General features: G+C 45.2%; 1 protein-coding gene across 1 annotated transcript in view; it reads right to left on the bottom strand.

Annotated features, from left to right (window-relative positions):
* LOC133349682 (la-related protein 4-like) overlaps positions 1-4,681 on the bottom strand; it is a 55,689-nt gene extending 51,008 nt beyond the window's left edge. Inside the window, 1 exon segment of the mRNA XM_061563329.1 lies at positions 4,386-4,681. The gene's annotated coding sequence lies outside the window, so the exon portion shown is untranslated.
* Between the last annotated feature and the right edge of the window lie 8,601 nt (positions 4,682-13,282).

Raw genomic sequence — 13,282 nt, 5'->3', positions numbered from 1 at the left:
GATTATTAACTCACTGTTATTTGTCAAATTTGTGTACAATTAACAACGCACTGCATATATGCATGAGCTTGTATATACTTTACTCTATGTAAAAGCGTGTGAATATAATTACGGACAAATACTGGCTTGTCACTTGAGCCTTAAAACTTCCTTCCAGCAACAATTTATAGTCACAAAAAAAGTGCTCGATTTGCACGTGTGATTTCTTCACATTAGAGCCGCGATAATAATCTTCATCTAATATTTATTGGCAAATCCTTTACAACACTCACACGTTTCAACATGCCACAGCAAGAAAGAATTTACTAGACAACGGGTCGGCACTCGGCACTAATATATTTCAGTGCCGACTGCTAGAATCCTGCAGGACTAGAGAGTTTAGTGTGTTGCTTGTTCAAACACACCATCAGGAGATTTGATCAAAGCCACAAAACAGTCAAATCCAATTCATCCACGATGAACCTTTATGTGATGAAAGATTCAATACATTTAAATAAATTCATTTTCTAAAATAAATCAACAGCGGAGACGCATACACTTTATTTGCAAGGGGACATCCAAACAATTTAAACCGTGGACCACTGCGGGTAACTGTTCATGTCACAATGAAAACTAGCTTAGACCAACGTATGGATATCATGCAATGGAAGTTTGAACCTACAAACAATAGCCTCGGCACACAAATGCGCTACCACCAAAATGTACAGCAATTTACACCTCAGCATCATGACATCATCATGGGAGTTTAACAGTCGCAAGAGCTCATCATAATTTGTTTAAGTTTCATAACATTGTTAGTAGCTTGACGAATTTTCAGATTAGGCGTAAGCAATTTCACGGCACAACAGCTCTGTTTTCTTACGTTTACTCCAGTAACCGTTTCAAATCGGGTTTAAAGATTTATCCAGAACTGACCTGCTATTGTGTGAGAATGTGAGCGCATGTGTGGCACGTTACGCGATGGCCCAAAAAGTATTGGTGCGGAGCAACACATTTGATAATTTACGATTCAGTGATAAAATTTTGGTAGAATTTGGTAGGACAGCCGATGACCAAATTGCCCAGAATGTACCTGATTTTACGTCAGAAGCTAAGAAGGCTTGAGGCTGAATAGTGCTTGGATGGGCTGCCACCACACAACAGGTGTTTTAGGTTACTACTGCCAGGGCTACGTTGTCAATTGCAAAAAAATACATTGCTGTACTGCACTATGCTCTCAACAGCTATGCTCCCCATATTAACCAACCAGCACTGACTATCGTGGTCAAGTATGGTCAAATAACCCCAAAACTCACAGGGTATGAGGGGGCCTTCATCCAGTCGTGAATCGCTCGTGGCTGGTGATGGGTTATTTGGTAAAATATGAAATCGATATGTTTTCTATTTTGAAAAGACTACAACACGCCAGCTTTAAAATTGGATACAATATGGCCTAGTGGTGATGTTACCTGAAAATGTTAAACATTGGTACATTTAGTAAACCAGTCACAACTCTACAGGGTAAATTAAATAACACAAGATGCACATGACGCACAAGAAGCTACGATGTTGGACGACAAGTTATTTTATATGTACAGCCACATGGACGAATGTGGACCATATGTAATGCAAGAAACATTGAGCGCATTAAGAGTGCTAACGTGCAAATCCAGCTTTTTTGTGTCTCGGCCTACCGAATCCACACTGCACACATGTCATTGTGCGTGTGTGTGTGTGAAGTTTGAACAGGTGTCATTTCCTCACATTAAAGATGGACCAGACATCTTGTGAATAGGGAACACATGCAGGTGTATGTTTGCATGCAATAAAGTCGACTGTATTGATCATACCATGAGCCTCTGCTGGTTAATGTAAACCCATCTCATGTATATTCAGCCTCGAAAAAGAAGTTCCATTTATGCCTCGAGAGATACGCAATCTTGTTTGATCAACACTAAACAAGGTCATTGGGAGCATTGTATTAATTCTGGAAGCAAAGTAGTAACACCTGGGTTTTTCTATTTAAGAGTTCCATGGAAGTGTAATTTGACATTACAATAACAAAGCAAATCAGCCAGACGATCAGTACGTCTTGACACAATTTCTAGACTTGACACAATGACCTCAATCACTCTGCAGCAATCATACTTTTTCTTAAATAATCGAGCACATATCAGATCAATTTATACCGAGGACAATTTGGACCTCCCAGAGATTTAAAAAAAAACTGAAAGATTACTTACTTACCATGTCGTAATGGTGAAAAATATCTCTAATAAAACGTTATATCTGAAGGTGTGTACTTGAAACATGTTGCATATTCCCATCATTCAGCCTTCATAAGGCATTAAAATATCACCGAATATTTTTAGGCAACAGCAGATTGCTTGAAAACATTGATATTCCTCACACTTCACAACACATTAACGTTGAGAAAAAGACAATTTTCTAACGTTACGTGAATTTGCAATCTCGTATGCAAAGCTGCAAAACAAAACAGTTATAATCCATCTGTCTCATTGCAAGTTGCGTATGCACTTTAAATGCTGTGCACGAATATATTTTTAATCTTGTTTTCGTCACAGTGATCATAAAATGTTTACATAATATAACCCTGACAATAAAAGGAGCTAATGGATGTTACACGATAGACAGCGCTATCGCTTCGCATACGAACACCCTTGGTTAATGTTCACTGCCACATGTTTTTATTTAACATAATTATAAGCGAAAGGCAATAACCCAGTCAATTCCTACTTAATTTAGCTTTAACGCTGCATTATAATGTAGCGCTCCTATTCACTACCACTATAGTATACTGGAAGATCTGTTTGTAGACCTTTATAGCATCTAAATGACGTCAAATTCAAATGTTAATTATACATCTGGGCACATAAAATACAATAAGTAAAAAAAAATCCCAGGGATGTCTGCCCCAAGGCTCTTAAACACTTCATATCAGAGAGTACTCTACTATACATAAAAACAGCCACCCCAAAGGTTTTCTTCAAAGATGTTGAGCTTAATAATCCCCTTTCAATCACAATGTAAAGCATTTTACTTGAGTTGCGGCGACAGTGTGTTTACACACTTTGCCATTGCTCTGACTCATCGCAATACTACTACATTACCCAAATGTCATTATCACAGTAATGACATAAGCTAATGCATGCGAATTATCCACACGCTCAACATAAATGACAACTTCACTTACATGAGCACGCGTCAACGCGAAATTATATTTTCTTCATTTAAACCCATTTCATAAATCACAACGAGGGTTTTGTTAACACAACCACACCGCACGGTTTCTTTTTATGTGCACAATGTATAAGCGCCAGCGTCTAAACAAATAGCATTTAACCGCTCGAGTATAATGCACGTGAACATATGGTTAATCTGAAGGGTCGCACTTGTGCACCTCGGAGGCAAATGCATCATCGGTGGCCACGGCTGTAAAACCAACGAGTTAGTTAATGATGATGAAGACAAACACATCGCTACTATTTTGTAGATACAACGACTAGGGGCTGCGCCCTCGATATCCGCGACACGAGTTTGAAGCGCTCCGTTAAATCGCCGCGATTACGTCAACGCATTTAAGTATTCAACATATTCCAGTGACGCCGCCAGATAGCCATAATGAGAAGTTATTGTTTTCTCATTAGCATTGCTTTAAACTCGTTTGCGATATCCCCAGGACACACAGCATCGTGTTCGCATATACAAGACACGTGATATTAATAGGTTTGTTTGAATAGTTTTAATTTTTAAAACCACCTCAAACACGATCATGTTCAGAGGCAATCTCGTCGTTTACAGTACGTATTTATAAATCATTGCAGACTTAAAAATTGGATGGAGGGTGGTGACGTGGTCGCTACCACAATGCGATACTAACCAATGCACACGAGTTTGATTCCCGTCCGCGGCTAACGTCAAAAGCCAATTATATCTCAACCGAGCATGCCCACGCGTTGCTTTAACAAGCACACAAAGACCAGCGAGGTATGGGTATGGTCAACCCTTCCTCACCTCCCTTTACCCCATGACCGACTCACCAACATTATCAATTAAAAAAACGTGACCAAGACCGCGTCGAAAACCACCCCGGGCTGGCTTCGTCTTCTCTCCGCGTTACGCGACTCCATATCCGGCGAGAGAATCTATCCGAGGCCGGCCCCTCACTCTGACTCCGCAAACAGGCTAGGCCGCGCCGCACAAGCCCCAAAAAGAACATTTTAAAAAAACACAAAAAACCTTGTCGCGAAATGTAGCTACGGAACAAAACACCATCTGCAGCCTCGTAGTTTGAACCACAACCCATTACAATCGAAACGTTAAAATGTTATCCTTCAAAACACGCCAAGGCGACCGACGCCATGGCGGCAGACCAAGCGACTCACCTTTTAATCGGTGGGCGACGTCTCCTCCGATGTTTCTCTTCGCTCTCTTTTTTTTTAGCGTTCACCGTAAAACAACAACAAAAAATAAGAAATATATACCGTTTCAACGATGATAATGTTATTATTATTTTTATATTCCGCATGCGAAAAGGGCGGTACGGTTACACACTTCGTAGCCGCGCGTAAAGGCAAATGAAAAACCTCTCCACCACCACCGCCGTTTCGGGTGGAGGAGGGTTGTTGTTGTTGTTGTTCTCTCCTCTCTCCTCGCTCTCTCCTCTCTCCTCGCTCTCTCCTCGCTCTCCTCTCTCCTCGCTCTCTCCTCGCTCTCTCCTCGCTCTCTCTACACTTTGCGCCGACGAGAGTCGCGCCGCGCGGCCCCACTCTGTTTATCTCCGAGAGTCGCGCCGCGCGCCGTGGGGGGCGGGGCTGCCGGAGGGGTGGGCGTGTGGTTATAGAGACTCATGGGGGCGGGCCGCGATTATTATTCATTTATTCATATTCTTAGGGTTTTTTTTTCGGTAAAGTCACGTAGGTTAAAAAAATAATCTAAATTAATAAAAGTAAAATAAAAAAAATACAGCGTGCGTGCTGCGACGGTTGTGTTGCATCCGAAACGTCGTGATTTTATTTCATTTTTTATTTTACTTTTATTAATTTTGATTTTTTTTTTACCTACGTGATTTTACCGAAAAAACCTAAGAATATGAATACTTGCAGTCACGAAAGCTTCAAATCTCGCGTTTACTGTATTAATCTCGGAGCGCGCACCCCACAACGTGGGGGGAAGGGGGCGGGGTGACGGGAAACGGGGGTGGGGATCTCCTGGAGGGGGGGGGGGAGTTGGGGGCTGGGACCGCTTGTGATTGGACGAGAGGTCGCCATTAAGGGGGGACGGGGGGAGGAGGGACGCGGTGGGGGCTGCACGAGGGACTGAGTCGCGAGACGAAGGGGGCGGGTGTGGAGGGTGTGGGGGGCGTGGTTTAAGGGCATGCGCCCCCCCCCTGTCCCCTCCCCGCACGAATTCGCGCTCTTGATTGGTCGCTGGTGGCTTGGGGCACGCGCCTCCTCCTCCTCTCGTCTCTTCTCATTGGTTGCGGGAAAATTCGCTCGCGATTCGGCTCGCGCGCTCGTGGCTTGAGACCGTGGCGCTTGAGGGTGTTGTCGTTCCGGGAAAGGGAGATTGCTGACAGAAGGAATGCGGATATGCATACACGTGTGTCATAAAGCGTGTTCCACGTGCGTGGTGTGTGTGCCCAGTGGCTCATTGCTCGCTTCACAGCACTTGTCCCATAGAGTATCCTAAGGCTATAAAGGGAGTCTTGTACCGTGCAGAGGTGAATGCTGTTTGTCATGTAGACGCAAATAAAAAAAATTATACAATTGTTTCTGATTTATATGTGAATGTATATATTATATTAACATTGTGCATTAATCATGTAAAAATGTGGTACGGAGAAAATAAGTGTGTTGAAACATGTCCATGCTGTATACAGCGTCTACATTACACTATACTGCATTACAGAAGTGTATATCAGTCATCACTCCACTGCTGTTTGAAGCCTTTGCCATCTCACAGTCCTGTAATGCAACTAAAGTACTGTTTTCGTGGACATTGACTTAAGATACAGTGAATTTGATCAGCACGTGGCTGGAGGCAGTGGTTGAGCATAATGACGGAGTGACAGCCAGAGTTGATGGGCGCCCGCAGTATTACAATTATATGCAATCTAGTGTGCCGATTTAACAATTATCCAATGTTCAATTGCATGATGGTTCAGTTATCTGGCTCAATCTCACCTTGGTTGGCCCAGGTGATAAAACACGTGACCTTCAGTGCGGATAAGGACAATCCATTGGAGTTGATCTGTCGTTTAATTTGAACACCCTCTGCATACCCTTTTAAACGAGGGATTTTTGCAGATGTCATTTGATCAAAAGTGCCGTATAATACTTGCGTCCAAAATCCAGTGACCACCTTACTCTCCATGTCTTCTCGTCCCTGTGTCTCTACGCCATTGACCCCGTCCTGCTCTCCTCCATCACCCTGGGGCGCCGAGGCGACAAGATGTTCAATCCCACGCCCGATGTGCAGGAGGTCGTGGGCTCGACCCTGACCCTGACGCCTGCTGTATATTTGTAGTTTGCATGTTTGCATGTTCTCTCTCCCCGTGGTCGCGTGGATTTTTTCTCCGGATATACTCCGTTCCCCCCACCCCCTCCACATTTAGAAACGTGCGTTTAGAGTGTTTGCTGTACATTTCCACGTGACAGATCAACAAAGTGGCTTCAGATTTTTGGCCAGGTCGCTTCTGAAAAAATAACTAACTCAGTGGGCCTTAGCTGGTAAAATAGATTAGTTCATAGTTTTAGTTTGTGGATCACACACACAACTTTTCAAAGCTCAATTCCCTAAGGGTAAGTTGGTAAATTGATGGCAATAACTTTTATGTACAGCATTTCACTGGCTGAGGTGACCCCACAGATGTCTCTGTTCCCACCATGCTTGCACTGTAGTGGTGTGATAGCGGACTTCTTCAAAATAAGTGTCGAGCCACAAGTGAACTCTGTTCCCTTAACTGATGAAGAACTCTTTTCCAGAGTAGCAGGAAGTAATACTTTGTTAGTGTCAGCAGCACGCCAATAGAAATATCTCAAATATTTTATTTGCCCAGTTGGTTCTTCTGAAAGCATATCCAGTTGCAAAATTGGTTTACAGTTAATAGCTATGACGTGCATCGGGAAGCACACGAGATCAGTGGTTATTAACCTTTACTGCAGCCTTGCACCCTTTAATTCTCAAGCGTTATTTTTTTACTTAATGTTATTAAATACATAGGATTTGATTAAACAAAATAGTTGTACTTACGTGTAAGCCCGTGCTTAATTTTTGCTTCGATTATTTACCTTCTAAAAAAAAATCTGCCCATGTCTCGCACCCCCAGAAAGGGGCTTGCGCCCCAAGGGGCCGTCCATAAATGACGTCACGCGATTTTGGCCGACTTTGACCCCCTCTCCCCCCGCCCCTCGTCACACGCGGTCACAAAAAGTAAGTTTCACATTTTTATGTGACGTCACATTTCTCAAACCCTCCCGCCCTCGTCACACATCGTCACAAATGTCTCACCCCGCTCCCCCCCCTAGGTGCGTGACGTCATTTATGGACGGTCCCCAAGTTAATAATACCTGCGCCTGGATCTGCTGCGATTTCTGATTGCTTTGTAATTGCATTGAGAGGTTTTTAAAAAATGGGAACACGTGCATCAGAGAGTTAATTAGATAATCGATTATGCGGCGGCTTCGGGGGGAAGGGGGAGCGCCGGATATTCACTCCGAACGATCATTATTTACAAAAGCTTATTTTTGCACATTCTTCTTAGGTGTTGTGGATATGTTTTATTAGTGTTTCCAATGTGTTTACTGTTTGAAATTGGTACCGATAAATACGCATACAAATAGACAAAATTACATATCCTACCGTAACAAGTTACTGCATTTACTGCACCGTACGTACCACTCAAACCTCGAAGACTGTGCATGGGGTGTTGTACATACCACTACGCTCTTGATTCAATAACTTGATGTGTTTGACAATCGCCGGACTGGGTTACAGCCTTCGGAGCGGTTTTGCCGGTTTCGCCGGATCGGCCCGGGACTGCCGGATAATGTTGTCGATGATCAACTGTATATATAACTTCATTTGCACCGTACGTAGCCAACCGTGCTAATCGGAGGTGTCGAAGGAGAGAAACATCGTGCCTTCCGACCTGTTTACGGACAGAACGCTTAATTGATTAATTTGTGAACGAATTCATGCATTTTTAAGGCAATTCAAATTGCTAAGAAAAGTACAACGTGGTGGATTGGGCAGAGGCCAAGTCACGAAATGCAATTGTGGCCCGCTGGTAGAGAATGAGTGGCAAGCCACGTGTAACAGCTGTTGTGTTATTGCCTCCTGTGAAGTTACACGTGAAATTGCATTTCTGCAAAGTGTTCGTTTTGTGTCTGCCGTGGTGTGCCTTTGTTGGCGCCACGGTAGCGGGATGTTAACTACCTCGCATGTTACATCTCCACCCTGACGCCTGTGTATTTGGAGTCTGCATGTTTCACTCCGCATTGTTCACGTGGATTTTTCTCTGGGTCTTTCGGTTTTTCCCCTCCACATGTAGAAAGACGCGTTTGGAGCATTTGGTTGCTATAAATTTGCACAGCAGCCACTTGGATGAGCCATCATTTGTGGCCAGATCGCTTCTGAAAAATAACTATATGGCTCCGTGGGCCTTACCTGGTAAAGCATATTTTAAAATCGTTTTTTTAAATAGAGAAAGGTCCCATGACCTTACAATATGTTCACAGGCGTTTGCTCCGGAATTAAACTATTGGACGTCTGTGGAAAGAGCTTTACAGCTCATCGGATTCCTCCAATAGAAATAAAAATTTCCCTGGAAGGTTCTGAGTTCTACCCACTGAGAAAAGTAGAGTTGATATTTCTTAAAACTAGAGGATTTCCATTGGCTGCTAATTTTTAACTGTTGACATTTGTCAGTGTTAAATAATGCTAAATCAGTGTGATGTGTATTAAAAGTCAAATGAGATCAGCTTAATATTTAATTATTGTACGTTAAAATAATTGCAGTTATGGATGTTAATATTATACAGATGACAGAGGACGCATTACCTTTGCGCTAAAATGCTCAACATAATGCGGAGTGAATATATACATTTAAAAACGCGGAGAGTCACGCGAATTACAAATTTATTTACGTGAAATCTAACGTTCCGAGTGACGCAACATAGTCGCGCAAACGAGGACCTTGGGCATGATTCACGATCGGGCATGCAGAGGACGCATCGACAGAGTCTGCTCGTCGTTGGAACGCGAGTGTGTCCGCTCCGACCTGCCGAGAATGATGGCACAAGTCCCGCATGAAGATGAGAAGCTGGAAACACGACGCAATTTACCATCTGCACCCGTGGTCTTCACTAATGCTCAGAGGGGGAACGGGGGAGGGAGGCACTTTCTCCGATAATACACCATTAGTGTGAGGGCCACCACACATGTGAAACCATTGGGGTTTGATAGCAGCACAGTGATGATGATGATGATGGGGGATGTTTTCACTTTTTGCGTATTGTCGGGGGCGTCACGTCAAGGGGCTGCACTAAAGGCCACCAGTGGGCCCGTGGGCCTTGCAATGAAGAACACCTTGATGTACACAGTTTCCTCAGCTGCTGCTGTAACATACACGGCTCATGCCTCATCTGCCCTTAATCGCATTGGAAGACCATAGCCCTCCTCCTGGTTTGGTAGTTATTTCAACTCTTTCAGCATCATCCCGTTTGTTGTCCTTCCCCCGCTGCCACCTGCGATTGGCATGGTTGGCTACGTACGGTGCGAAAGAAGCTCAACATACACATGCTGTTTCGTTTGGTCGTTATCTACGTGCGGTACTGTGTGTTGAACTTCTGTCGCACCGTACGTAGCCAACCGTGCTGAGTGGAGGTAGTGTCGGGGGGGGAAGGCTGCCGGTGGTGCCTGGCCGAAGTGACCACTTCCAGGTTGTTGCACCGAGGAATTGAAACCCGTCCGAGAGAGGATGCCCACCGGGGAGACGGAGCAATGGAATCAAGAAGTGCGCAATCACCACGAGATGGCAATGAACATGGGATGATGCCTTTCGTAAACTAGCAGTGAATTAATCTTGGCTGAGGATCACGATGACCTACTGACAGCCTGAGAACGAGCAGCAAAAAGAAGCCTTAGTGTCTCTACCAGCGACTACTGACAATAGCCTGTGTTAAATAATAAATTTGAACGTCAGTTGTTGCTCAGCATAAGTTATCACCATCCCATAGTAGCAGCCCTCTCGAGCCAGCCCGTCCCAACTCGAGCATGACAAAGCATTCCTGGCAATATTTTTTTAAAGCACTGTACAACTTATCTCCCGAACAGCTGTTTCGCACGTGGTCGTGTGGCTGTGGCCCATTTATTTTTTGGCTCTTAATTTGTTCGTGGGATTTTCCTTCTTCCCCCCTACACCCCACCCCCCCCGGCTGGCAACGCACACAGATGTATTAGGGCGGTTTACAGTACTCTTTACCGTTGCGTAAGCGTTGTAATGTCCAAAGCCATTAGGGGGCTGCTCACTTAGAAACGCCCCCCCCCCCTAGCCCCCACCGAACAACCGTGAATTATTAATCTACGAACAATTTCACACCAGCGTGACACTTTGCACGTTCCACCCGGCTGGGTTAGCACGGTGTCGCATCGACAATAAAATGTGACGAGACCGCACAGCGGTGTAGTTGGTGGGTGGTTGGTGGGTGGGTGGTTGGTGGGTGGGTGGTTGGTGGGTGGGGGTGAGTGGTTGGTGGGTGGGTGGTTGGTGTGTGGGGGTGAGTGGTTGGTTGGTGGGTGGGGGTGAGTGGGTGATTGGTGGGTGGTGGGTGGGTGGTTGGTTGGTGGGTGGGTGGTTGGTGGGTGGGAGTGAGTGGTTGGTGGGTGGGTGGTTGATGGGTGGGTGGTTGATGGGTGTGGGTGAGTGGTTGGTGGGTGGGTGGGTGGTGGGTGGGTGGTTGGTTGGTGGGTGGGTGGGTGGTTGGTAGGTGGGTGGGTGGTTGGTGGGTGGGTGGGGGTGAGTGGTTGGTGGGTGGGTGGTTGGTGGGTGGGGGTGAGTGGTTGGTGGTTGGTGGGTGGTTGGTGAATGGGTGGTTGATGGGTGGGGGTGGGTGGTTGGTGGGTGGGTGGGTGGTTGGTGGGTGGGGGTGAGTGGTTGGTAGGTGGGTGGTTGATGGGTGGGGGTGGGTGGGGGTGAGTGGTTGATGGGTGGGGGTGAGTGGTTGGTGGGTGGGTGGTTGGTGGGTGGGTGGTTGGTGGGTTGGTGGGTGGGTGGGTGGGTGGTGTGGGGCTGGGGGACACGATCTCGGGGTGGCTTCTCACCGCTCAAATCCCAGCTTCAACCGTTTGATGATGCTTCACGACTTTCTTTTTCATTTAATATCGAACGCGACATCATCAGAGATGGCAGCGATGGGCTGTTAAGCTGGCGCTTAGGCACAAACCCCATTTCCTTTTTGCTGAGATTCAAATATCCTGTGGCCACTCCACTCGAGCAGCGTTATAATGACTTGCATGCGTGTTTTTTTGCAGCAGTTGAGATTCTGTTGGGTGGAGGGAGGGCCTGGGTGGATAAATAAGATAATGCAATAATCATAATTTATAGCCCTCTGTCTTGGCATGTCAGCGGTTTTTGTGAAGGGAAGGGGTCCAGAACTGGTTCAAATGTCATTTAACAAACTTTTTTTATTTTTCTAGATAAGGCGCACTGAGCTTTCCCGAATAGCTCTTTTTCAAAGCGAACTGGCCACAAATCAAAGCTCAACGAAGTTGCTTATCATGTGGACATTTAACGTGGCCAAATATTTGCCACTGATTTTAGCCATGGCCAGGAATTGAACTGTACTACTGTTGCACCCTCCTGGGTGGGCATAAGCCCCCCCCCCCCCTTAATGACCAACAATACCCCTACTCTTAGGTTTTATCGGTAAAGTCGCGTAGGTAAAAAATACATAATAAATAATAATAAAATAATATAGATAATAATAGAAATAAAATAATAAAGCACAACAAAAAAATACTTTTTTATTTTTTACCTACGTGACTTTTACCGAAAAAAACTAAGAGTATGAATCGTTGCAGTCACGAAAGCTTCAACTCTAGAAACAATACCTCTACTCGCTATCAGCGGCAACTCATTGGGGTGGCTGGGAGTACTCTTAAGTTGACGCTACGTACTGTATGTCATCACGACCATTGCTGCCACACTTAGCCGACGACACTTCCTTCTGCCAGATCCCGCAGCGGTTACACAACAGACGACTTACCCCCAAGGTCTGCTCCGAGTCTCCCACTCAGGGAGTTGTACACTGAGGGTGTGTATGTGGGTGCTCCACCCAGTATTAATGCCCCCGTTGATGCCCGTATTGCCGTTTTAAAATTACCACTTGTTTGTAGTCATGGAGATATTGTTGCACTTGTTTTGCCGGAGTCACTGAAACTGACTTTCAGATGATTGACTTCACCGGTAACAACTAAATGATTTCCGGATGTGACATTTTAATTTGCACAGTTTATTCCAGTTTCTTTCACGGACCATGGGATAATATTTATGACGTAAAGGTGAAGGAAGTAAAAAAAAACTACATGCGACTGACCGAGCCTTAAAGGCACATTTACGTTAGTTCACATTTCATTAACCATATTAACAGCGGTGGCTGATCCCAATCGACGGTGTAACCAGCGGTGCCCCGACAATTAACTGCGAAGAACTCGATGGCCCATCATCCGAAATGAGTCATCACACACGGTGATTAACCGACACGACTGGCATGCAACGTCTAAGTGCAATGCATGACGGCTCACCGAAGGCAGGTGGGGTGGCTCCGAACAGAGGGGCCACGATGTGAGGTCAGGAGTTTTTTTTAAGCCGGTGACTGTCTCGTTCAGGATTTTTAATGCCGGGCCGCGTGCATTTGCACGGGCGTGGACTAACGCGCACATTCTCTTGCAACCAGCGGACGTAACACAGGGAAGGGATTTTGCTCTGCCCGATGTGTTTTTAAGCCGCGCGATGTCCACCAATCATCGATCATCGTCACCATTATCAACACCATTATCATCAGCGTCCTTATTTAATGCGTGATTCACAGAACAAGTAGCAGCCCGTGCACAAGCTTAAAAAATATTTGCGAGTGTGCTTTGAATTTTCAGGCTCGGATGTCATAAATGCAGATGAACGTGGTTTGATTTTCAAGCCAAATTTCCAGGAACCGCAGCAAACTAACAAAAAACATTGTACAAAGATACAAATGACAAATTACAGCCGTGTGAAGTGCCC

Source organism: Lethenteron reissneri, chromosome 31 (assembly GCF_015708825.2).
Source record: "Lethenteron reissneri isolate LAM-NWPU_2019-01 chromosome 31, ASM1570882v1, whole genome shotgun sequence".
Lineage (NCBI taxonomy): Eukaryota > Metazoa > Chordata > Hyperoartia > Petromyzontiformes > Petromyzontidae > Lethenteron > Lethenteron reissneri.
The sequence above is the reverse complement of the archived record's forward strand: the minus strand, read 5'-3'. Positions and strand labels throughout refer to the sequence as shown.